Consider the following 26,829-nt stretch of genomic DNA (forward strand, 5'->3'; position numbering starts at 1 on the left):
TATCATCTTGTGGAACTAAAAATAGTGCTGTGATCTGAACACTTCCGGACAGCATAGGAGAATTTTGCTTTCTCTTTTTTGATGGTACAAGAATATAGCTTGTCTGAAGCCAGTCTATAGCCATTTCTAGCTGATTTGTCTGCCTTGGTTTTCAACAAGATATGTTCAGGAGGAGACACTAATTTTTTCCTCTTGAAATTAAAACCTGGGACTCATACTCTGTTCTCACTTATACCTCCATGCTGCACTATTGCCTTCAAAGTGTAAATTAGTTCAGAATTTGGCCAGATCATCACACTTCTGCAAGTGACCTTTTTTCCTTATTGCTAAATATCTGAAATGATATAATAACCTTCATTTTCTTCCAAGTGATTCCTTAGCAGATTCAAACGGTTGCTAAAATGCACAATATAGAGATGGATGTGAAACACAAAGTTGAAACTTGGCTGGAGTCTAGAGTTCAGGGCTGTTCAGATGTGAGCTTTTGATTCAGACCATTATAAAGTGATTTGGATCCTTCTCCAGTCTAATGTGATCACACAAAATGAGGGTCAGAAGACGCAGTTACCATACCTACATGTAAGGGACTGAAAATCAGTAATTTTTCACAACTGATATGTTGAGGTGCTGGCGTTAGCCTTTTCCCCAGCCCAGCACTGCTATCCTAATCAGGCATTTGCTGTCTTCTCACAGCAACTCATATTCCAGCTGGTTGGCATGTTTCACGTCAGCTGTTGTTGTGGCAGATTGTGAAATTCACCCACACAGAGCTAGCATTGGGAAAGATTTGTGCCAGTGTTTGGGATACTTTTACAGTAACTTTTCCAATTCAAAAGAACTTTGCTTCAATGGCGGAGAAACTGCAAAGGAGACAGCTGGCTACGTGAGCGAAATTTTCAGTCACTGATGTATGTTCCCCTCCCTCCTATCCAGCACCCCCTAATAGCCTCATTCTCAGAAAAAACAAACAACCAAACACAGGGCCAAAGTTATTCTCAGTTACATGAGTGCAACTTCATTGATGTTGAGCTCACAAGTTCCTTGGAGCAGGGATATGTTCTTTTTCTGGTACATTTGACCAGCTGTATAGCCCTGTGCACATTTAATGAAGCTATGTAAATTATTAATAGTAATGATAATAAATAAATAATGATGATAATGCTCAGAAGCAATTCTTTTCTGCACAGCTCTATCTCCAGATTAATTAGATTGAACAGAGAAGAAAACAATGTTACTAACCAAAGATAATACCTTGCAATGCACTCCTAGGAAGGCAGTAGCTGGAAGGTATCCCAGCTTAGGCCAGGTGCATACATGCTAAAAAAACAAACCATTTATGTGAAGAAACAATTATACTGTATAAAGCATATATCCCACAGAATGATTTGAATCCTAGAGATAGTTCAGCCACGTCAGAGTTGAATTCATTAATGAGACAATAATGATACGTAGCTTTTATAGAGCACTTTTCACCAGTAGATCTCAATGTACTTTACAAAGGAAGAAAGAATCATTATCCTCATTTTATAGATGCAGAGACTGAGGCACAGGAAGGAAAAGTTATTTGCCTAAAATCACCCAGCAAACCAGTGGCAGAGCCAGGAATTGAACCCAGGTCTCCTGAGTACCAGGGTAGTGCCCTAGGAAGTAAGCACACTGCTTCAATGAGATTGAGAATGTTAGCACAGAATGGGGAATGTTGTGCAGTCCCTGCCTTTGCAGTACCTACTATATGAGTGTGGCAGAGTCAGGACTGAAATCTATTTCTTTCATTCCATGACTTTTCACAAACATTACATTCATGAGAGAAAAATAAGCTGTATGGATTTATAATTCATATCTGGTCCTGATGGCCATCAACATAAACTACTGCGTTTCTCAAGCTAAATATGGAATAAATTGACTACATATGAACAAAATCAGAGCCACCCACAACTAACTCTTTTCATTAGCAGAAGCTGAAAAGAAAGCTAGCTAGAAAAAGAAATGTAAGTAATACAGTATGTACTGACGACAAGAAGTTCTTGTCAGTACTCTGAAGAACTGTATGCAGGACAAATGTACATATTTCTGTAATGCCTCTGTCCTTATATTGTATCTATTTATTTTAGGAATTTTGTACTGCTGCCCATAAATATATTATCTGAGTGCTGCTCATGTGAAATCAACAGCAATAACCAAGTTCCCTAAGAGACTTCATAGAGTCTCTGCCACTGCTCCCATTTTGGAGTACTCTGCTTGGGGAAGGGTTTGTGTTTTGGGGTTTAATTGTTAATTTACTTTTATTTTGGTAGGGTTTGGGTTTTTCCCCTTTGGTTTTTCTCCTCCAGTTGACTGTTTTCTGTAGTAGAGGCGTTTTGGATAGAATGAGGTACTGTATTAATATCGTGTGTGTCATTTTTATGATGAAAAGGCCTTTTTCAAGGTTGCACATATCAAATACTGAATTTTGTCAGTATAGTTTGCTTCAGATTGATACTTCTAATCACGCAAAGTATTTTGTTTCCATACATGGTACAAAGAAACAGTAAGGCCACTGAAAATAGAAGACTTCCCAGAAATACAAAGAAATGGTGACTGGATTGTACTATAAAACGCAGTTCAAACATTTGGGCCAAATTGACGGTAATTAAGCCTTCCTTTGCCCCTCCCCATCTGTTCTCATGCTAGAGTGGGTTAAACATTTTGGCAGGAGCAGTTATCCAGCACTAGACAATCCAATTGTTTCACATTTCTTTCCTCCTGCGGATTTGTTGGAGAGGAAGAGCCTTTTACAGCTCTAGAGAAAATTTCATCTGGATGCTTTTATACAGCACACTGGAGCCAAATCCATATTACTGACTAGGGACAGATATAGAACAAACTGTATTTTGGCCAACTGTTGAACCTTTTGAAGCATAAAACTGAGAACTTTTCCTTACTCCCATTAGGAGAGAGAAATGTAGTGTTGATCACTGCAACTTCTCACAGTGATCGTGTTCAGTGATTCACTGACAGTGAGGCCTGGTCAACACCTAAAACTTAGATGAACCTAACTACATTGCTCAGGGCTGTGAAAAGTGTCACACTCTGTGCAATCTAAGATATGTCCATCTAGACGTGATATATCGATCCCCGAACGTGCTCCCGTCGACTCCGGAACTCCACTGGAGCAAGTGGCGGTAGCGGAGTTGACACGAGGAGCCGCGGACGTCGATCCCGCACCATGAGGACCTGAGGTTAATCGATCTAATATAGTTCAACTTCAGCTATGCTATTCACGTAGCTGAAGTTGCATATCTTAGATCGATACCCCTCCACCCCAGTGTAGACCAGCCCCCAGTTAGGTTGATCTAATCCCCACCGTAAATGCAGCTATGTCAACAGAGGAATTCTTCCCTCATCTATCTACCACCTATCAGAGAGGGGAATTAACTAAGTTGGCAGAAAATCCCTTTCTGTCAATGTAGGAAGTGTCTACAGTACGGACCTACAGTGGCACGGTTGTAGCATCATAGCTATGCCGTTATAGTGTAGACATACGCTGAGTCCTTCGCAAATTTCAGTTGTAAGCATGTGTCATATTTTCCTGTAAGCATCTCAATTATAAAATGTGTACATTGCAGCTGTAACCTCTTTAATAAAGGGATTATATCCCTCTGAAAATCTTTGAGCAGACTGACATTCATTTCCATACATCATTAGTTGATCTGGATTTGAACAATAATCTCAAATTCTGAACACACACACACACACACATACTCAAGTTCTCAGAGATGAACTTTCCCTCCACCATTTTCAGTGTGAATTGCATCTAGAAATGGTCCGTTTTCCAGATCCATTTTAGATGCAGCCAAAAATGGGTCAAAAAGCTCCCGGTCATTCAGAATCATCAAATCTAAATCTGACTCCTTAGTTCTGGTTGGTCTTGAACTCTAGCTTTGAATTCTAGCCTAAATCTAATCCTGTTTCAAATTTTCACTGTGTCTACTTGGCCTACCTCCAATCAATAGTACTGTGTATATCCAGTTAAAGAGAAACAGGACTCCATTTTCCACTACAATCATCTGCAAGAAAATATTTTGTCTTCCAGGAATCCCAAAAAGTTTGTAGCATCCTTCATAGGAGTCCTAGATGGTAGGTGATAAGGAACACAAAAAAACCCTAGACGTATTTAATCTAATCTATCAGGAGGGACTTTTGAGACAAGATTCCAGTTTAAATAACATATTCTATATTCTATTATTTTTTTCTATTATTGCAACTACACCTCTGAAATCCTGCTTGTTTCTAGATGCCTACACCTCCATCCAAGTGGCCATGCTCTTGGTATCACTGAAAGCATTGTTACAAACATCTAAACAGGTACATAATTCTCTCTCTCATCATATGGGTGAGGGAAGTGATTTGAGGGGGAATAAAACGGATGGTGCATTACTTATGGATTACCTGACTGCAACCAGGGCCACACCTGTGTTGGTGTCCTGTAACAGAGGTTCCCAGTCGCCATTAGTGCATCTCCTCATGTCTAGATGTGGGAAAGCAGCTCATCCAGCATCAGGTGCTCCTTTCTGTTCTCTGCTCTCTCTGCAATAGTCTCTCTTCTGGTAATTTAGCCCTCCAGCCAAACCCTCCATTTAGTTCACCCCTTGTGGGGTTAAAAAGTCCAACAGGACCTCTGTACAAATGTCATTTCCAGATGGAGTTCAGCCCCAGCTTGGGGCTCTGTGCCACTATACCAGTGGTTGGCAGGGAAACCCAGGTGCACCCACTACACCAAATTTCATCCCAGAGACTCAATAACCAGCAGTCCAGGTCTGCTCAATCCCCACCCCCTGTTGCTCTTTCCCTGCACTCCTTCCTTCCCAGCCTCCTTGTCTTCCCTGGCCTGTTTCTGGGTTTACTACAGAATCGTACTCTACTCCCCCTGGCTACTTCACCCCGTCCTAGCCTCTTGCTAGACTCCTTACACCATGGTAGGATCTCAGGGATAACTTACCCCCTGGATTTTCTCCTTGTCCCTATCAGCCTCCCTCATCCCAGGAAATGACTGATGTCTCTTTCCGCTGCAGCCCCCTTCTGCTCTCAGACTCCTGGCTTCATAGTGCCCCAGCCATTACCCACTGGGCTTCACTCTTACTTAACCATGGCCCTCCATCTGGGAGGCGATGCCAAGGAACCTAATTGGCCACTCGAGCCCCTATTAACTCTATCAGGATTGGTGTGGGTTGCACACCTCATCACATGCCCACAGAAAATTTTGTTTTCTTTCAGCACTTTCACCCTGCTCTGGCTAGGTCTTCACTGCAAAAAAGGTGTGGTTTTACATGAAGAAAGCTATCTCCATGTTAAATCCTAGTGGAGATGGGCACTAGACGTTTTACCTCAATGGAGCTAGTTGAAGTCAACCTCAAGTGGGGGATACAAAGAGTTGACTTTGACTTGCTACACTGAGGTAAAATCTCTGGTGCCCCATCTCCACTAGGATTTTACATGGAGTTGGCTATACACATTTCCCACTGGGGCTGGGGACAAGGAAGACAAAACCTTACTATCTTTCCTTCCTCCCTACCTCCCACTCTCCTCCTAGGAACTAGTCTTCTGGCTGACTGGCCTCTTCTCACCAGCTGTATTCAAAGAATGAGGTCCCAGAGCACAGAGATGCTATCTATATTAAGAAGAAAACAAAGCACAAACAAAAAAAACCCCACAAACATTTCTTTGGACTCCTTGAGCTTACAACACTTGCACAATGTTTTGCATGTACACCGTAGCCATCCCAGGCATTTTGCAATAGCCAGTTGTAGTGGGCAGTTACAACAACCTTGGTGCAAGTCTTTAGCTTAGTTCCAGCTGAACTGGTGCAGTTTACATGAGTTTCTTCCCGCTCCAGACAAAACCCAAATATAAAGCCACTGTACCAACTTTCCTAACTCCATTCCATAATACAGTGCCATGCATCTGGAAATGACTCAAAAGTCCCTGCTCCCAGCAACTGTGCTAGGCACTATGAGAAAGGTGTTTCAAGAATCCCAGAATGCACTGGTACAACAGTTAAGAAGGATTCCAGTGTGTGGAATTTTTTCATAGCCCTTCAGCTTGTCTTTTTAGCCAGGATTGTAGACACATCTTCTATTCTGAAACTTATGCTACTTGCAAATTGCCACCACCAAAGGTTAAGCTTTTTATTCACACCTCACAAACAATCCTCTATCCAGCTGTGTCAACAGTGTCTGGGAATTCTGTTTGACGTCACTTAAATCTTCCCAAATGTTGTACAGTATGTTCTATATTTTCATACATTAGAGATTTCTATAGAATCTATCATTAGCTGTAACAGTTTCCAGATGAGAATTGCTGGCTCAGCTTTTACAGCATGTAACTTCATCCTTAGAGTAGCATTTGTCAGAACCCGCCCCCCCAAAATTACCTACTCTTAATTTGGGCATATGACAAACTAGATTAAGAGAGGGCATTATCTATTTTTGTTCAAAGCCCCAAACTCATGTATAAGCACTGTAAATTACTGTATGATGGCAACTCTGTGAAGAAGAAGTGGTGCCAATTGCTCCTTTTTTTTTTTTTTTTTAAGTTCTTGTTTCTTGAGGCAAAACACCACACAGTTGAGGCATTCTGTGTGACTTTCACAACATACTGTATTGGAAATACAGGTGCACCACAGGAAAACTAACAGAAGCCCATTCAGCTTGTCAGAAGAGAAAGGGCTATCTAGCATGGCAACAATTTCTCATTTGATCAACCCTACAAGTGGGCACAGAAGATGGACCTGAAATTCCACTGTCTTCAATGGAGTTACACCAAAATTGGATTTGACTTCAGTACACTAACTGGACTTTGAGTACAGTTAACCGAGACTGTAGTGCATGCTCAGTTTATGTGACGAAATCACAGAAGGACTTCATTCACAAAGTAATATGGGAGAATTCTGAATTTTAAAGATCAAAATGTTTTGGTTTTTCAAAGAAAAGCTAAAATCAACATCATTTGTTGGTTATCGAAACCAAAAACTGGAAAAATGTGACCAAATGAACATTTTCATTTTGACAGAAAAGCCCTGTTTCTGGCAAGAAAAAAAAGTTTCAACAACATTTTGACCAGATTTATCTACAACCTTCTCACTCATTAAGCATTCTTTGGGCTAAATCCAGCACTCTGTCACACCTCAGAATTTGTGGAAAATTTAGAAGTGGAGATGAAACATTAGTTATTTTCCAAGCTCAAAATTCAGATCCAAGGGCCCCTATTCTCAGGCCTGGTCTACACTACGCATTTAAACTGAATTTAGCAGTGTTAAACCGATTTAACCCTGCACCTGTCCACAATAACGAGGCCCTTTAGAGCGATATAAAGGCTCTTAAAACTGGTTTCTATACTCCTCCCCGACGAGAGAGAGTGCTGCAAATTGGTATTGCCATGTCAGATTAGGTTAGTGTGATGCAATTCAACGGTATTGGCCTCTGGGCGGTATCCCATAGTGCACCATTGTGACCGCTCTGGACAGAAATCTGAACACGGATGCACTGGCCAGGTAGACAGGAAAAGCCTGCGAACTTTTGAATTTATTTCCTGTTTGCCCAGTGGACTCTGATCAGCACAGGTGCGTGCAGTCCAAATCCAAAAGAGCTCCAGCTGGACCGTATGGGAGTATAGGATCTGATCGCTGTATGGGGAGCAAATCTGTTCTATCAGAGCTCCGTTACAGAAGACAAATGACAAGCATTTGAAAAATCTCCAGGCTATGATAGACAGGCACAGCACAGTGCTATGTGCAAGCGTAACGGAAAGCCAAAGAATCAATGACGCTTATGGAGGGAGGGATCAGAGACGAGGACTTGAGCAATCCACAGTTCCGCAGTCTCTGAAAAAACATTGCATTCTGGCTGAGCTCCCAATGCCTGAAGGGTCAAAAACATTGTCCAGTATTCAGGGAATGTGTTGTCAATTTACCCTCCGCCTCCTCGGAAAAAGGGAAAAGTCGTTTCTAGCCACTTCATGTCACTGTATGTCTACTGGACTGCTGTAGACGGGGTGGCTGCAGCGCTAAACAGCAGCTTCCTCCTCCCTCCCCCCAGTGGCAGATGGTGCAGACACAAATGATTGAAGCATCCTCGGTCATCAGCCGTGAGTGCTCCTGGCTGGCTTGGTAAATGGAATGACTCCCTGTCATTCCTGGAGATGTACAAAAGTGGGTCACCGTCCTCATCATAGCAGCTGGAGCTAGACCCTTGTGTCTAAAAAAAGATTCTGTACTCCCTGGACTATCATAGCATGGAGGCTGCACTCCTCTCCCCTACTCTTTAATGTCCTGCCTGGTCTATCATAGCAGCTGGAGCCTGCTCCTCCCACGTTTCCGCTAAAATCAGTGTTCTTATTCCTGCATCTTTATATTCATCACACAAATGGGGGACACTGCATGGTAGCCCAGGAGGGTGGGGAGAGGGAAAGCAACCAGGTAGGATTGTTGCAGGGACACCCTAGAATGGCATGCAGCTCATCATTTCTGCGTAATCCTGGGGCTCTGACCCTGTGTGGCTGTACTCTCTGCTCTCTAGTAGACTTGTCCATATCTAGGCAGGACTGACTCTATTTTTAGAAAATATAAAGAAGGGAGACTCGGGGAGTCATCCCATTTTGTCATGCACCCCAGCGACCTCGTGAGGCGACCAGGAGACCCATGACACAGCAGACGCTACAAAATGCTTGATAAACCATCTCACCATAGTTCCCAATTGCAAATGGTACAAAATGATTGAAAACCGTCATCTCATCGCCAAATTACCAATGGCAGACAGTCGCAATAGGGATGGTCCATCGTGGCAAGTTTTAGAAGTTCTGTGGTATCAGAACTTGTCCCCCGCCAACTCGCCCTCCAAACTCTGCGCCACCAGCTAAGCCTGGGGCAGGTTTCTGGGGGAGGTCTGGGGTGCAGATCCTGGACTGGGGATTAGGGCGCGGAGGGTGCAGGCTTGGATGGATTTGGGTGCAGGATCTGGAGCTGGGGTGTAAGGAAGGGGTGAGGGTGCAGGCTCGGCTGGGGCAGGTGTCAGGAGTGGGGGTACGCTTTGAAAGGAGTTGGGTCCGCTTGGGACTCGGGTGGGGTATGAAGAGGGAGGTGTGCATGCTCTGGGAGGCGAGTGCATGCTCTGGAGGAGTTTGGAGATAGGCAGAGGAGGTGAGGCTGTGGAGCTGAGGATGAGAGATCATGATGCGGAGGGGGCTCAGGCTAGGGCAGAGGGCTTGGGGTGTGGAGGCTAGGGTGAGGGCTGTGGGCTGAGATGAGGGTTCTATGATACGGGGGGCTCAGGCTGGGGCAGAGGATCAGGTGTCAGGGAGAATGAGGTTGGGCTGAGGATGAGGGTTCATTGTGCGGGGGGCTCCAGGGATGGGGGCAGAGGATAGGGTGTGGGGGATGAGGCTTGGGGCTTGAGGATAAGGGTTCATTGCGCATAGGGGCGGCTCAGAGCTGGGGCAGAGGGTCAGGTCGTGGGGGGTTGAGGGTTGGGGCCTCGAGGATGAGGGGTTCATGCTGTGGGGGCCTCACGGCTGGGAGCAGCCGATTAGGGTGCAGGCGGGATGGAGGGTTGGGGCTGGGGGATGAGGGTTCATCGATGCAGGGGGTCAGGCTATGGCAGAGTTGGGGTGCTGAGGTGACGGGCTCGTGGGGCTCACTGATGTGGTGGCGCTCAGCGGCTGAGGCAGAGGATTAGGTGCGGGGGGATGACGGCTCCTGGCTGGGGGAAGAGGGGTTCACTGATGCGGGGGGGCTCAAGCCTGGGGCAGAGGATCAGGGGTGGGGGTGAACAGCTCTGGTTGGCGCTGAGGATGAGGGCGTTCAATGATGCAGAGGGGGCTCAGGGCTGGGGCAGCAGGATCGGGTGCAGGGGGGATAGGGCTCTGGCTGGGCAGACGGGGTTTGGGGCACTGGGGAGGCTTCAGGGCAGAGCGGAAACACAGAGTAAGGCAGCCTGCCTTGCCAATACGGCTTGCAAGACCACAAACCCTGGGGCAGCAGACAGAAGTTCTGCAGGAGCCCAAGCAGGCAGAGAAAAGAGAACCCACGCCTGCCTCTGTATCAAGGCTGAGGACTGACGCGGTGGATGGGGGTGGGGAGACCCACGGGGGCTGGGGGCCAATTCCCAGGCAGGGGCGACTGGGAGCGCTCCGATCCAGCTCCAGAATATTGCTTGGAGCAGGGCACTCGGCCCTGAATATTCCTGGAGCGCCGGGACACCGCAAACGTATATAACCCACGCCTATGGGGAATGGGTAACCATTCTCTGCTACCTTGCAAAGGCAAATGAATTCTGCTGTGTTAGCACTGCAGTACCGCTTTCTGCAAGCATTATCCAGTACATACACGTACGGTGACCAAAGTGACAAAAGGCAAAACAGGCTCCATGGTTGCCATGCTATGGTCGTCTGCCAGGGCAATCCAGGGTAAAAGGGCGCAAAAATGATTGTCTACCCCGTTGCTTTCATGGAGGAAGGATTGCACGAGTGACGACATATGTACACTAGAAATCACCCCACAACACTGTTTTTGCACCATCATGCATTGGGATGCTTCAACACCAGAGAATTCCAGTGGGGTGGGGGAGACTGCGGGAACTATGGGATAGCTACGGATAGCTACCCGCAGTGTAACACTCCAGAAATCGACCTCTAGCCTCAGTACATGGACGCACCACTGCTGAATTATTTGGCTTAGTGTGGCCGCGTGCACGTCAACTTATACAATCTGTTTTGTACAAAACCGGTTTATGTAAAATCAGAATAATCCTGTAGTGTAGACATACCCTAAGGCCACGTCTACACTATGGGATAATATCGAATTAGCTAAAATCGGTTTTATAAAACTGATATTATAAATTCGATTTCATGCGGCCACACGAGGCACAGTAATTCGGCATTGTGCGTCCATGGTCCGAGGCTAACGTCGATTTCTGAAGCGTTGCATTGTGGGTAGCTCTTCCGTAGCTATCGCCATAGTTCCCGCAGTCTCCCCTGCCCCTTGGAATTCTGGGTTGAATCATTATTGTCGCGGGTGGTTCTGGGTAAATGTCGTCAAGTCATTCCTTCTCCGGAAAACATCAGCTGACAATCCTTTCGCAGCCGTTTTTCCCTGGATTTGCCCTGGGAGACACCATAGCACGGCACCATGGAGCCCGTTCAGCTTTTTTTTTTTTCCGGCACCGTATGTGTACTGGATGCCCGGACAGAGAGGCGATACTCCAGCGCTACACAGCAGCATTCACTTGCTTTTGCATGATAGCAGAGATGGTTACCAGTCGTTCTGTACCGTCTACTGCCGGAGTAAACTGGCAATGAAAGACAGTTATCTCTCCCTCTGTACTGTCCGCTGCTATCATGAGTGCCCCTGGCTGAAATCGCCGGGCGCAACGCAAAAACAAAAATTGGGATTGACTCCCCGAGTCAATCCCTCCCTTGGTTTCTAAAAATAGAGTCAGTCCTGCCTAGAATAAGGGGCAAGTGTATTAGAGGACCAGTGTATCAGAGAGCACAGCTGCCTCCGTTCAGTATTCACAGGGGGTGCCCCTGCAACAACCCCCACCCGTTGCTTCCCTTCTCCCCAACCTTCCTGGGCTACCGTGGCAGTGTCCCCCCATTTTGTGTCATGAAGTTATAAAGAATGCAGGAATAAGAAAACACTGATTAGTGACATAAAATGAGGGGAGGCAGCCTCCCGCGCCGCCGCGCTGATAGTCCAGGCAGGACATTAAAGCGGTGTGGGGGAGAGGAGCACAGCATGCTGCTGCTATGACAGTCAGGGCAGTACAGAATCTTTCTTTACACAGGAAAGGGAGGGGGCTGATTGAAGCTCAGCCCCCAGTTGCTATGATGAAGACACGGTTTACCAGCCGTTCTGTACCATCTACTGGGAATAACTGGGAGTCATCCCATTTTTACCCTGGCCCCCGGCCAGCCTCACCTGAGGCCAGCCAGGAGCACTCACGGGCTGATGGCGACGATGGATATCAGTCATATTGCACCGTCTACCACCGGGGAGGGGAGAGGAGCGGATACTGCTCTTCACTGCTGCAGCATCGCGTCTACCAGCAGCATTCAGTACACATAGGGTGACATTGAAAGAAGTCAAGAAAATGATTTCTTTCCCTTTTCTTTCACATGGTGGGGGGGGGGAGAAACTGAGGAGCTATTCCTGAACCACGCCAGACACTGTGTTTGAACCTACAGACATTGGGAGCTCAGCCAAGAATGCAAATACTTTTCAGAGACGCTGTGGACTGTGGGATAGCTGGAGGCCTCAGTACCCCCTCCATCCATGAGCGTCCATTTGAGTCTCATGGCTTCCCGTTACGCTTGTCACGCAGCGCTGTGTATCCTGGAGATTTTTTTTTCACCAACGCTTTGGCATTTCGTGTCTTCTGTAACGGAGCTCTGATACAACAGATTTGCTCCCCATACAAGCGATCAGATCCAGTATCTCCGTACGGTCCATGCTGGAGCTCTTTTGGATTTGAGACTGCATCGTTCCACCGTGCTGATCAGAGCTCCACGCTGGGCAAACAGGAAATGTAATTCAAAAGTTTCGCGGGGCTTTTCCTGTTTACCTGCCCCGCTGCATCCGAGTTCCAGACTAAATTGCTGTCCAGAGCGGTCAGTGGTGCACTGTGGGATACCGCCTGGAGGCCAATAACGTCGATTTCCGTCCACACTAACCGTAATCCGATATGTTAATATCATTGAATTTAGCGCTACTCCTCTCGTCGGGAGGGAGTACAGAAATCGATTTAAAGAGCCCTTTATATCGATATAAAAGGCGCGTTGTAGTGTGGACGGGTACAGCGTTAAATCGATTTAACGCTCTTTAAATCGATTTTATAACACGGTAGTGTAAGACCAGGTGAACCTAAGTCGCTCCATCAAAGAGCTTTTCAGCAGACAGCATAGCTGTGGTGGTGGAAAAGATAGCTTTACACTCAACATTTGTGGCTTCCCATATTTGCGGGATAGCCAAGGCCCTGCTTAGCCTCCATTCTCTAAGTTAGAACAGCTTCATGAGGCATTTAGCGGTTCATCGTAAGGCCTTCCGCATCAACAGTGGCTGTTTCTTTTTCACCAATGAAGCAAAGAGATGCTTCCTATAACTCATTAGCCAAATTAATTTTGACTGCTGAAGGAGACAAGTTCTAGATCCTATTTTAGCAAAAGTGTGAGTGGCCTTGCAGTTCTTCATTCAAAGTCCATGAGGTGCCCACAGATGCCCATTTATGAGTTTGAGCGGTAGACAAGCACAGACCAAAGAAGTAGAAGGTGGTCTTCAGCATCACAACAGATAGGCCTTTATACTCTGCGATCGCGCTGCGCACCTGATTAATTCTGCTTTTACAATAGCATAAATGAGGTTCAGAGTTTTAATGCGTTTTTGCATGCTAAGTATATTGAATAGTCCCTGGGTAATCTTCTGTTATACGGATTTTTCAAAAGGGTTTAATACCATCTGGCAGGCTGGGTATATAATTGAAAAATGGATTGGTTAAACACTATAACATAAAGAAAGTGGTGCTTTAAACCCCTTTTTACAGCAACTGGACCGTAAAGATCATAGTGAGATCTGAAACTCAAAAGTAGGCCAGGCTCCAGACCCCAAGGCAGCCAATTTCCACTTGAGTAGATATGAGGTGATGTAAGCCAAGACATCAGGAAATGAAGCTCTACCCTGGACATCTGGGTGGTGAGCCGTGGAAAAGCGACTATCAAGAGGCTGATCTCATTTGCACGCGGCACACCCAGCCTGTGGCCTAAAGCATGATGGTATTGCTCTGGTGGCCCCAAATAAGCCCAAATGGTCACTTTGGCTGCTGTGGGATCCCCAGTTTCTCTGTTATTGGGGCAGGAAGAATAAAAAGTGTTGTTACCCTGATTATATGAATCAAGGACAGTGGAACTCTTATGATAGAGGGACTCACCATCAACTAAGTAGCACACACTAGACAAGGGACATGGGTTCCAAAAATCCAGTGAATTGAGAGAAGTGGGGGATGGGTATTTGTGCTTGGTGGTATGGGCCCCCTTTGAGAGCCTGAAACACCAACTGCATTGTCTTCTCTCTCCACTGTGGAATATAAGAGCTAATTTTGATTCCATTAGTAGTCTAGTTACGGGCTGCTGAGCTGAATTCACTTTGGGCCAATGGTGCACCTGCACAGAGGATCCCCTACTACAAACTGAAATTACTAAAGAGCTAAAAATTACTAAGAGCTGAATTCACTGAGTGCTGTGTTGGGGGGGGGGGGTGAAGATATATAGCTGAGTGGCTGGCAGAGCAGGTTGTGGGATGGCTGGTGGAGTTGAGTGGCTGGTGGAATGGCTCGCAGTGAAGGATGAAGCAGAATCCCATGGAGAGGTGGGTAGGGCAGTTGGCCTCAGACCATGTAAGGTGCCCCTTAATACCCCCACATGTCCTTCCCCTCGCCCCCATTTTCACCCAGGCTGGGAGATAAAACTCTGCAGATAAACTTCTGAACTCTGGAGCTGCACTGACCAAGGACAGAGACTTTTGGGTTGTTGGACTCTTGGAATTTTAGGGTTGCTGGACTTAAGACCCTGAGGGGAAAAGGACACTGCCAAACTTACTTGGAGGGTGGGTCTTTTGCTTATGGTTTGTGTTATGAATCCTATTTGTGGTGTTTCCCCAACATAATGCCGCACTGTTTCCTTCCTTTATTAAAAGGACTTCGCTACACTCAGACTCCGTGCTTGCGAGAGGGGAAATATTGCCTCTTAGAGGCAGCCGGGAGGGTAGTATTGAAACAGAACCCGTAGATACTGAACCCCACCCTTGTTGCTGCCAACTCAGACGGGCAGAAGGGTTACCAATACTGCATGCAATGAGCAGAGAATTCTATTAGAAAAGAACAGATTTGTGTTACGATAAGTTGCGTGAGCTCTGATTTCACTTCAAGGCTATTAATTGCACATTCACTCTCACATCATGAAAAATCTCATTTGCAGTGAAGAGAAGAGAGCTTTAGTATTTGCACAGAATGAAAGCAACAATGATATATGTCAGCAATAATGTATTATTCAGAGCATCAGCATACCAAATACAGAATTGTGAAATAAAAGCAGAGATGTAATCAAAAGCACAAATCCTGCTGATTTATTTTTTAAGACCAATGATAAAATCTAAAACTTGTTAGATCTCAGACCTAAGACCAATCTATTTATATTTTTGAGTCTAGGGGTAGGGAATTGATAATGGGATATGGATGCTTTAACTTTTAGGTCATCAGTTCAATCTTTCCCAGGCTGGTAGTTGACCATTATCTGGCGGCCTATGTATCCACAACTGGCACTGCTTGGAACTCAAGTCAGCAGTTTGTAGAGAAGAACAGGATTCAGCAAGCCTGGAGACTGAACTACGCTCTTGCTTCTAGAAGTGCTTCCTCCAGAAGAAGGTCAATGCAATTTGGGGAAAGCTAATATAGTTGCCTCTCCTTGGTGTACTGAGGACATCAGCTTCTAGAGCTCCCCATTTGGTGCCTGTCATGAGAACAAGCAATTTTTAAAGGAAGTTTCTAAAGCAATGGATGGAAAAAGCTGGATAAGTTTCCAAACAGTCTAACATCTTCCAAGAATGATTGTTATGCATTGCAACTGAGCAAGCATCTGCAAACCCAAACATCCTGATATCAAACAGACTTCACCTCCCCCACCCCCATGCTATCAGCTCAGTGACTATGTAGTATTTAGAGACAGGCTGGGTGTACAGACACTGCTCAGAAACTGTCAAAGTCAGGAATTAACTCTTTCCCTTTGGCTCAAAGAAGAACTGCAGTTGGCTGCACAGGAGTCCTGCTCCCGTAACTATTTAATTCACTAGATAGACTCCGACTGAGTTCAATAGTCATTGGATCAGGATCTGAAGGCAGATATCTGAAGGTGTCTTGAGTAGGACACGGACAGACAGACCTAGTGATCAGAGTCAAAGTCCATAGTCTCTTGACTCCTGCCCTGTATTGGCTAGGTCAGGATACCGGGAGACCAGAAGCAGGAGACAATCCGGAGATCAGAGCCACAAGTCGGATGCTAGGAGTCAAGCTGCAGGAACAAAGTGGATCCCAGTTGCACAGACAGTTTCCTGTTCCTGTGCTGGGTTTATATGAAGCTGTGGATCAGTCAGGACCCCCTACATTCTGTCAATCAGGCTACAGCAGGACTGGAGTCCTCTGTCGAGGTTCAGACAGTTGCTAGGGCAGAAGCACCAGGTCACTGGATGCCAGGATGGAGCTTCTTAAGAGGCCTGTAGACTTAGGTTCAAGACTCATGGTCACTGACAGCAGGGGTCAGGCCAGTTCTGGGGAAATCACACACATTAGAGGAGAGTTGTTCTGTGGAAAGTTAGGGCAGGAGTCTGAGGTAAAAAAACCAGGGAAGATAACTAGGGCATGACTTTAGTTGAGACTGAGTATTTTAATGAGCTGATGTCACCCGTCATAACTAGAATTTAAATTGGGATTCGTTAATAAATGTCTCAAATTAAGCAGCACCAGCCTAATTCCAAATTGATATTGCTTCATAATGCAAAACCACACACACACAGACACAAATTCAATAGGGTTACCAGTCTCTTCACAAGAGACCCAGGACCAGAATAATAGGAGGAGGTATTTTAGACCATGGTTGAGGTGCATTCATTTCAGGGGAAGCTGTAACGTTTTTATCCATGACTTCCTCCCCTTAAATTCCTCCATGATGCACTTTGTCCACTGCTCATTTTGTTTGCTGTTTAGTATGTAAATTACAGTTGTGACTAGCACTGTGGCTGTGTGCGTGTAAGCATGGCTTTTTACACGCAGACTCATTTGGCATGAGCACCAAATTTCTCTCTCCCTTCCCCTTCTCCTCCATTCATAAATTCCATATACAAATCTACATTCAGAACATTAAGAGCCCTGGCTCATTAGTATGAGTCCTTTACGCAATGTTTAATTACATAGTCACATACTGTTTATTCCCCAAGACCCCTGCCTCACTCAGTGCACAAAAAGGATGATTCTCTATCAATGCAGCCACTCTTTTATAGTTAATTTCATTTGCATTGTTCCATGTGTGGCTGTCTAATGCACCACGCACCTTGCAATCTCTCCCATATTAACATTATTCACTGTACTACCCTGCTTCGCTCTGTCCAATCTGCACAATGAATGAAGCACCAATTCTCTAGAAAGAATTCAAGTGGTCACATAATTAAAGACTGAATTATAAATGTATACACTCAAAGGGCTTAAAGTTAAATTTGCCCAGGTAACATGAATTTTGGTGTTCCCAGACTTTTGATAATTTCACTTTGCAACCTTACCGTTCTTTCAGGGCAGTTTCTTCAATGGAATTTCTTTTTTAAACAAAACAAAACAAAAAACAAAAAAAAAACCTAAGGAAATTCTATCACATGAAATGTGTTCATTTGGGTTGCTAAGCAGAAGCAGAATGATCTTTTCTACACCACATATACTCACAATAAAAGAACGTCTCTTGCAAGATGAGCCAGGGATCTCTGGAAGCCCTATCTTCATTCACACACATTCTCAAAGACTATATTACAAGAGTGTTGACATATTAAAACTCAACATTGTTATGCGTGCCTGTGCAAACACAATGGAATTATGAGAGATTGTCTATTCAAAGAAAATTGCCAGTCCATTTATATATGCATGCATGAGCAGTGCTAATGAAACACAGAGAACTTACTTTTATCATATAATAAAAAATAATATATACACATGAAATGTGCTTTTTTAACTCTTATAAAACTCAGCCCAAATCAGAACCTATTTTCATTTTATCACCAAAGGGTTTATCTGTGATCTTTAGGACTTTGGCCCTGATTCAGAAAAACACTTAAGGTATAGCTACACTGGAGCTTGAGGTGGAATTTCCAGCTTGGGTAGACATATCTGTGCTAGTCAACCTGTGGAACTCATTGCCAGGGGATGTTGTGAAGGTCCAAAGTATAACTGGGTCAAAAATGAACTAGATAAGTTCACGGAGGATAGGTCCAGCACTGACTTTTAGCCAAGATGGTCAGGTAGGCACAACCCCATGCTCTGGGTCTCCCTAAATCTCTGACAGGCAGAAGCTTGGACTGGATGGCCGTCAATAATTGCCCTGTTCTGTTCATTCCCTCTGAAGCATCAGGCACTGGCCAGTGCTGGAGGACAGGATATTGAGCTAGATGGATCCTTGGTCTGACCCAGTATGGCCATTCCTATGTTCTAGTTTTGATTAAAGCTAATATGATAAAAATAGTAGTGTAGCTATGGTTGTACTGACACTGGGATGGACTAGCCACCCTGAGCACAATCTCATCTCAAACCCTAGGTAGCCTATTCAGGACAGCTAGCCCATCCCATTGTCCTTGCAGTCATGGCTACTCTGCTATTTTTAGCACACTAGCTTGATCAGAGCAAGCACAGGTTTGTCGGTCCAACACCACTGTAGACATACCCTCAAGCACATGCTATTCAGTAAAGCACTGAAGCCCCATTAAAGTCATGTGTTTAAATGTTTTACTAAATAAAGATGCTTTCCTGAATTGGGGCCTTGTCAAATATCATGTATCCATCCCCTCTTGCTGAGAGTCTGTACATGTTCAATGAAATGTTGCAAAGATTTTTTTTGCAGTAGAAAGATAAACATTTTTTCATTCATGCTTGAAAATGGCTGCACTGAATCACTCACACACTGAGAACAAGTGTGACAAACAGCAGCTGAAGGCGGACATGTTTAATACAATTCTGAGACACTAAAGTGGACCAGTGAGGTGCATCCTTCCTTCTCATCGATCCACTCAGACTGAGCTAGGCTATTCCCTTTTAACCTGCAGCAGCAGCTGGAGCATGCCCAACAGGGTCGAGGAGACATGGCTTTTGTAACCCCTTCCGCTCCAGTGTGGGGCAAGTACACCCTGTCAAACTGCACCAGAGAAGCAATCAATGCATCTGTGAGACAGAAAGGTGGTTTTACTTCCCCATTCCCAAAGCTAACTGGGGGCTAGTTCAACTGTAACTTTCCCAAGGGCCCTCTGCCCATCCCCCTTATCCCAACCCACATACCCTTACCCAGGGGCTAGGAAGTGGCCTAGTGTAGAGCCAATGTAGCTAGCTCTGTGTCACCTGGACATTTTCCTACTCCAGGAAAATCCTTGTGTAGCCATTAAGCCAGGAATAAGGTTACTTTGGACCACTGGCATAGCACAGGGCTGCTTTAAACAGGGGCCAGAATCTCACCATTTACCTAGAAAATAAAAGCTTTCTGATTTTTTCTATTAAAAAAAAGCCCATTTGGAACAAAAATCATCATGTGGGGGAACAACAGAATTTTGGAAGAGAATGATGGTAAACTTTCCAGGGACATTCCAAGTAGTTGAGAGGTCCGGGCTCACCCAGGCTTTATAGTCTGTGCAAATGATTTGCTGTCTGCTCCCAAATGCTTTGGATGTGAGCGCTCCTGTTCACACCAGAAGCACTTTTAGACATTATAAATAGACTTTTAGAGAGAATGAATCACTTTCTCAGACTGCAGTTCAGACTGGGAAGCAACCAAATCCATTTACCACTACTGATGGCAACACTAGGGGGCAGGGAGGGGGATTAGCCTCAGAATGAGCTGTACCAGTGGAAGTTACTTCTTGCACCAGTGCACCACATCTTCACTAGAGGTTTGCACTTATGCAGCTACCTTGGTGTAACTACACCAGTGGCTAAAAACCCCAGAGTAGATAAGCCCCGAGTCACCATTATCCTGCACCTTGTTTAGTCCTCATTAATACCACTGAAAAGATACCATTTGCTTTGGTAGAACTTTATATCCAGTTTGCACTGACATAAATGACTACACAAGGTGCAGGACAATGGTGAGCCAGGCTTGTCTACACTGGCATTTTTAGCCACTGATGTAACTATACCAATGTATCTACTGAAGTGCAAACCTCAAGTGTAAATGTGGTGCATTGGTGTAAGAAGTGACGTGCACTAGTGCAGATCATTCTGAGACTACAAACACCCAGTGTAGACAGTGCCTCAGACCCTAGTCCACCAGTTTTGGGGGCCATAGTTTAAAATGCTTTTGACTTTTGGAAACCTGGGTTCAAATGTTAGCTGGAATTTCATCCTAGATTTTCTTGAAATCAGTGACAAAACTCCTGGCGACTTCAGTGGGGCCTTAATCTCCACTGGATATTAGCCACATTGGATACTCCTGTACAACCGGGGTGAGCTGGAGCCGGTTCGCACAGGTTCACAGGAACCTGTTAAATTTAGAAACGATTTTAGAACCGCTTGCTGACTGGCTTCCCTGCAAGGGAAGCTTTGATGGGCTCTGGCCGGGAAGCATGTGATTCCTGCTCCCGGCCACAGGGGGCGCTGCACTGCACTGCGGGAGCCATGTGGGCTGCTTCCTGGCCCTGTTGCTGCTGCTGCTCCTTGGACCTCTGGACATGGGGCTGCTGCCTGGGGAGTTCCTGGCTGCATCCTGCTGCTCCCAGTCACTCTCCCCGTGTGAATATCTGCGCCCCCTGCCCCAGCCAGCCCCTGCCCACACCACCTGCCCACAGCCAGCCCCTGTTGCAGCCAGCCCATGTCACACTCCCTGCCTCCAGCTAGTCCTGCCCCATGCTCCTGTCTGCAGCCAGCCCCAGGTCCACTGGTGCCCTGCAGTTCTCAGGGCAGTAACCCTGCACACCTGCTTCAATGAGGGGGGCACAGAGCAGCTGGGACCCATACATGTGCACACCCTAGGGTGACCAGACAGCAAATGTGAAAAATCAGGACAGGGGTGAGGGGTAATAGGAGCCCATATAAGAAAAAGACCCAAAAATTGAGACTGTCCCTATAAAATTGGGACATCTGGTCACCCTAGCACACCCCAAGGGAGTGACGGGGACCCACATATGCGAGACGGAGCTCAGTTCTAGTTCAGGCCCATCTTTTTTAAAAAGAACTTTAGGTAGGGTTAACATACATCTGTATTTTCCCAGAGATGTCAGGCTTTAAGGTCTTAAATCGCTGTTTGGGAGGAATTTTAAAAATTCCTCCTGGGAAAATATGGATGTATGGAAACCCTATTGGTACAAAAAAAACATACTGTGGCACATCCCTTAAATCAGAACTTTTTATTGGGAACTGGTTGTTAAGATTTTAGCAGCTCATCACTGTGTACCATAACAGAGTTTGTTACGTAATGAAGCAAATACAAAGGAGTTCTAAAGAGAGACCTAGTAGAGGAATATAACAAAGCTACTGCAGATCAAGACTGAGCAATCAGCTGGGCTATTCATAGCACTTGCCACCTCATGCCTGCCTCTAACTTGTGCTATTAGTCCCTCAAATTAATCAGCACTACAAAGTACCTAAATTTCACCAAAATAAAATAATTACGGGCTAGACAGTGAGTCAAAGAAAATATGCCCTTCCAAATGCTGCAGAAGTGATTTTTTATTTTTAGCTGGACTTCCTCCTTGAAAAGCACAAACTCTTGAAAATTATAAGAAAACGTTTCTGCTTCATCGCAGACTAAGGATGTCATGTGAATCTCTCTCTTTTCTCTTTTGTATTCCTGCTTTCAGTTTCCAGTTGGGTGGGCTGGGTTATTTCGACTGAAGGCTTCCCCACCCCCACAAAAAAATATTGAAATTAGTTCAGGCTGTAACAGTTGCTGGTTTAAAAATCTTTTCCTTCCCCCACCCCATTTCAGTTGATCCCCTGCCATTTCCTTTACTTAAACCCAGTAAGAAATTTCTCCTCCACTTTCCTACCCATACCTCCACACCCAACCCATTTTGTGCCAAAGAGTTAGGTCACTTGTGTACTTGCATTGCATTTCCAAGCATTTCTAAGTGCCCTTGTAACTAGTGGAGGGCGAGGGACGAGGTGGATGACCCTTCCAAGCTGTCTTCTGGAAATCAGAGGTCAGAGATTTCTGCTTTAAACTGAGGGACCTTAAATACTGAACACTTTCCAGAAAATCTGTTTGGAAATCTAAAAATCCCTCTTTGGATATTTATGGACCTAGTCCTGCTCATAAGAATGGCCATACTGGGTCAGACCAAAGGTCCATCTAGCCCAGTATCCTGTCTTCTGACAGTGGCCAATGCCAGGTGCCCCAGAGGGAATCAACAGAACAGGTAATCAAGTGATACATCCCCCGTCTCTCATTCCGAGCTTCTGGCAAACACCATCCCTATCCATTCTGGCTAATAGGTCCATCAGTGGCTATCTTCCATGAACGTATCCAGTTATTTTTTCAGTCCTTTTATAGTCTGAGCCTTTATAAGGTTGTCTGGCAAGGAGTTCCACAGGTTGGCTGTGTGAAGAAATACTTCTTTTTGTTTGTTTTTTTGCCACTGGACTCAATGACAAAACTCTCACTGACCTCAATGGAACGAAACAAGCCCCATATGTATAGACATTATTTTTCACCATTTATAGAGACTTCAACCAGGAAAACATTGGGAGTTAAGATTTCAGACTTACGATCCTAATCCAGGTAAGGCAATGGAAACCAAAACTAAATTCCTCTCTTTCAGTGCTAAAAAGAGCCTTCAACACTCCACCCCACATACGCTGATATTTTACTGGCACTCTAGATAAAAGTCTGGAGATTCCAGACAATCACTTCCTTCCCACAGGAAAAAACAGTGCAGCTGTGAAACATTCCACTGAAAGTCACCTACGATCAGAATCCGTAATAGTAAAGCACAAGGAGCTTCTTCACTAATCAGAAGCTTATATGCTCGGCTCATGTGACGAGACTGCAAAAATGTATCAGGAGTATTAATCTGGTCAACAATACAATGGAAACCAAGCTGTAGCTGATCCCCTTAACTGGGATCATTTGAATATTGGGATATTATAGAAAGATATACGGCTCCACCCAATGTGTGTGCTGTATCTGCAATCTGGCAGATCTAAGAGAAACAAAAAGAATTGAACGCTTGTCAAACCATCTCCTGTACTTGCATTGCTAGCAAATTACACCTTCCAGTTCAGGTAGATAAACGTGGTGACAGAGATGAAATATTGAGTAAGGGGCTTTTAAGCACAGCACTGGCAATAGTTTGATTCAGTGATAAGAGTGGCTTCCTATTTCACTAATCTGACTGCTGAATGTCTTCCAGCACAGATAGGTTTCCCATTAGATTGTACTTGAGGATCACTCCTATGAAATGTTTGGACAGGTAGGGACTGAATTATGAAAGCCCTTCCAACAACAGCTCAATTCACTTGGCTCCATCTAGTCAATGGGAGTTGAGGGTGCTTACCAGCTTGCAGGATCAGGCCCTATGAGTACTTATTTTTCATAATGTACCTGTAAATAATGAGCCATATTTTCAATTGCTCTGTCCCTTGTGGTGTCATTTACACCATTGCAAAGGGGATGTAAATACCCTATACATGGTGCAAGCCGATGGAGAATTGGGCCCACTGCATTCATCTAGCGCTACTCCTTTCTGTCCAGTCATACAATCTTGCTACTAGCAGTGCAAGCACATTCTCGTCTGCAGCTCTTGCAACTGTATTAGCTACAGCAATTCTTCCTGTATCTCTCAGTATCAACAGTTCTCTGTCCCGTTCCAAGTCACACCTGAAAACATTTCCTTTCTCCCTGACTTATTGGCTCTTAAGCTCTCTCCTTCTGCTGTTTATTATTTACCTGTGCAACTGTATTATTAAATTCTGCAACATATTTGGGGAAATGCTTTGTGTCAAAGTTCCTAAAAAGTTATATTGTATTAAAATTTAGTTAGGGTTAATGAAACTGGGCATAGTGTAGAATTAGGATTTTTAAAAATTCATGAATCACTTTATTAAACATATGTGTCAGTAAAGACCTGTGTTTCAAATCTTGCTAGTGAAGGGATATAGTCAATAAGTGTCCTTGTTGAATAAGGATATCTGTACTGCTCTGAAGGTAATGTAATCCCAGACACAAACAAACCAGTTTGGGAGATTGAAACCTAAGTGTGTACATATTGGAGATTATTGCAAGTGCTAATTCAAACATTAGGATAAACTTGGACCCACTTTTCCATTCTGCCTTTGATAACTGCACTGATGCCTGTAATTATACTGGTTTTCGGAGTGGGAGATGTATAGCCATTATCAGCATCTGCATATTGGAATCTGACAAAGAAAAACCTGAATATTTTGCTGAAATAATGCAAGGTCTCATGACATCTCTCCCTCCCCCTTTCAGCTGCCTCCCTAATCCACTGGTTGCGTGTTTTTATTTTTATTTTTTTCTTTGTTGTTGCTTGCTTGCTTCCTTACTTTCCCTGAAAGGAGAGCCCTTCTTAAATTGAAAACAAAAATACAGATTGAGAATGTAACTACTAGAGCTGGAAACTCAACTGTGGTTTCTGGAAATCTGATGTTTATATCTTAACAGACAAAATTCATCAGAACTTCTCCCTGTGTCTTAGGGAATGGAAACAATAAATAAAAAGGGAGGGAGGAAACTGGGCCTGACTCTGGGAAATGCTGAGCACTTGCAGTGCCTCTTGAGATCAGCACATGTGAACATCAGGCTCACTGACTGAATCTAGAGAAGCTGGGAACTGCATTGCAGAATGCAGGCTTTGGCTGTGTTCAGGCACAATACAGAAATCCTCTCCCTTTTGTTTTAAAACATCGTTCAAACAATTCTCACACCAATTGAAGTGTCCTTTCAAATCTCTACTGCAAAACATTTCCACTTGCCCCCTGCTATTATATGACATGTGTTTTGGTAACTCCTGGCAACCCGGCCATGAATTTCTAAATAGAACTATTGGCTTCTAAAAAAACCCAAAAATCTATTTTTTATCCATGTTGAGCGTCCAGGAACAGATTATACTGCTGCTTCACAAGTGCCACGAAGCACAGACTGAGTTTTGGCAGCCTTGACCTGTCTTCTACTGTTTACTGTGTCTCAGAGACTCTCTTAGTCTGAAGCCAGCTAATTATTAACTCCAGGGGTAGAGGAGGCACAACTTAAAGCCATACGCTCCCCTGCTGTACAGCACTGCAGGTTCACCAAGGAGACAGTTTGTATAACACAGTATAGCGGAACTTACATGCTGTAAGAGAATGTATAAAGCACCAAACACACAAAATCTTCTTTTATAAAGAAAAATTATACCAGATTTAACAGCAAAAGCCCAAACACTACAGCACCATTAAGGAAAGGCCTGATTCACCTCACACACATCCCCCAGTGTAAAATCAGCATAACTTCACCGAAGTTGATCCAGATGTACAATGGTGTAAGTGAGTATAATAAAACCCCATTTCTTACTTTAATGGTGTCACTACGTTTGGGGCTTGTGACCATGGAAGGGCTACACTGAGAATGCTTATTCAGGACACACTGAAAGGAATAGAACAGACAATCCTCAAAACTAGTGGTTTATTCTATAATTAGATTTCACCAAGCCAGTAACCAAACAGCTTCTGTAATATCTTACTGGTGACCAAGCAGCCAAAATACAGTCTCCTTTAAGCAATCCAGCCTTTGGCTCCTACCCAGACAGTCAAGTCTAATATAGTGAGGGTTACTAAATACCTTCTTCACCATATATAAAGTTCGAACAATCCCAGGAGACTGGAATATTTCAGATCTCATCAAAATACATGCTTAGAGCCAATCCTTATTAACTAAATCTAGGATTTATTAATAAAAAGAGAGCGTTGCTATGGTTGAAAGATCTATATACATACAGATGAGTTCCTGAGCAGAGATGGTGAGGCTGCTGATCTGCAAAAGTCCTTCTAGAATCAGTTCTATGGGTTCTAGTTCAAAAGGCAGTCCATGTGCAGAGCTTGTTCAAATTTTTCCATAAGAATTCTAGGGCTAATCCAGAGTAGACCTGGAGACCTCAGTCTTGTGGGCTTAGACTTTCCTGGTCAAAAGTTTAAGCAGCTCTGAGATAAAAATGGGATTAGGCCCAAATCTTTCTTTATAGCTGAAGCAAGTCATGGTCACAGCAGGGCCTTTCTTGGATGAAGAATAGGTAATGCATATTGTTGCTTTGAAGAGAATCTGTTTCTTAGGCATAGGACTAGTTGTATTCATTAGCATAAGACAAATAACCATCAAACAGTTCACAGGTAGTTCACTACATAGGGTTACAAATTTCAAAGAGAAATGAGGCCAATAACTTTATTATACTACAAGTCCCATCTCAATGATAAAAATTTAGCATCTACAAGCTAATTAGATCAAATTGTTAAACTTCTAACAAGATATAGGTAAACACAGACAAATACAATGAGTATCTACTTGTGATTCTCTAACAATACAGGCCTACATATCAAGGATTCTAGTCTACAAGGAATGGCCCTATTTACCATTTCAATACTCTTCTGTCTGTAAGGGTTGCTTCTAAGTCATCCAGCCTGCTCATTGCTTAACCCTTGCTGGCTCTGTGTCACAGGGCTATTGATGTTGAAAATGGTAGTATTTTATTGAGTGTTTTTTTAAAAATTGACCACAGGCTTTATCTTCACTAGGACATGAGGTGTGTTCTTAACTCAAGTTAGCCAACATGGTAATTAACATTAGGTAAAATCCTACTGAAGACAAGGCAGCTTGTAGTTTTCACCTGAGTTAGCAAATTGAGATAAAGACTATGGGACAGCCTAGGGTTTATCTTCAGTGCTAATTTACATGGCCAAATAATCAGGCCTTAAGGCCTCTGTTAATTGTGGTATATAGTGTTCACTCTGCCTAATGTGGACTTTATCTGGAACGAATATTGGTGATTTTAATAATTAGTGTTCTATTTCCATGATTCCTAAAGATGTA

Source organism: Chelonoidis abingdonii, chromosome 2, assembly GCF_003597395.2.
Source record: "Chelonoidis abingdonii isolate Lonesome George chromosome 2, CheloAbing_2.0, whole genome shotgun sequence".
Classification (NCBI taxonomy): Eukaryota; Metazoa; Chordata; order Testudines; family Testudinidae; genus Chelonoidis; species Chelonoidis abingdonii.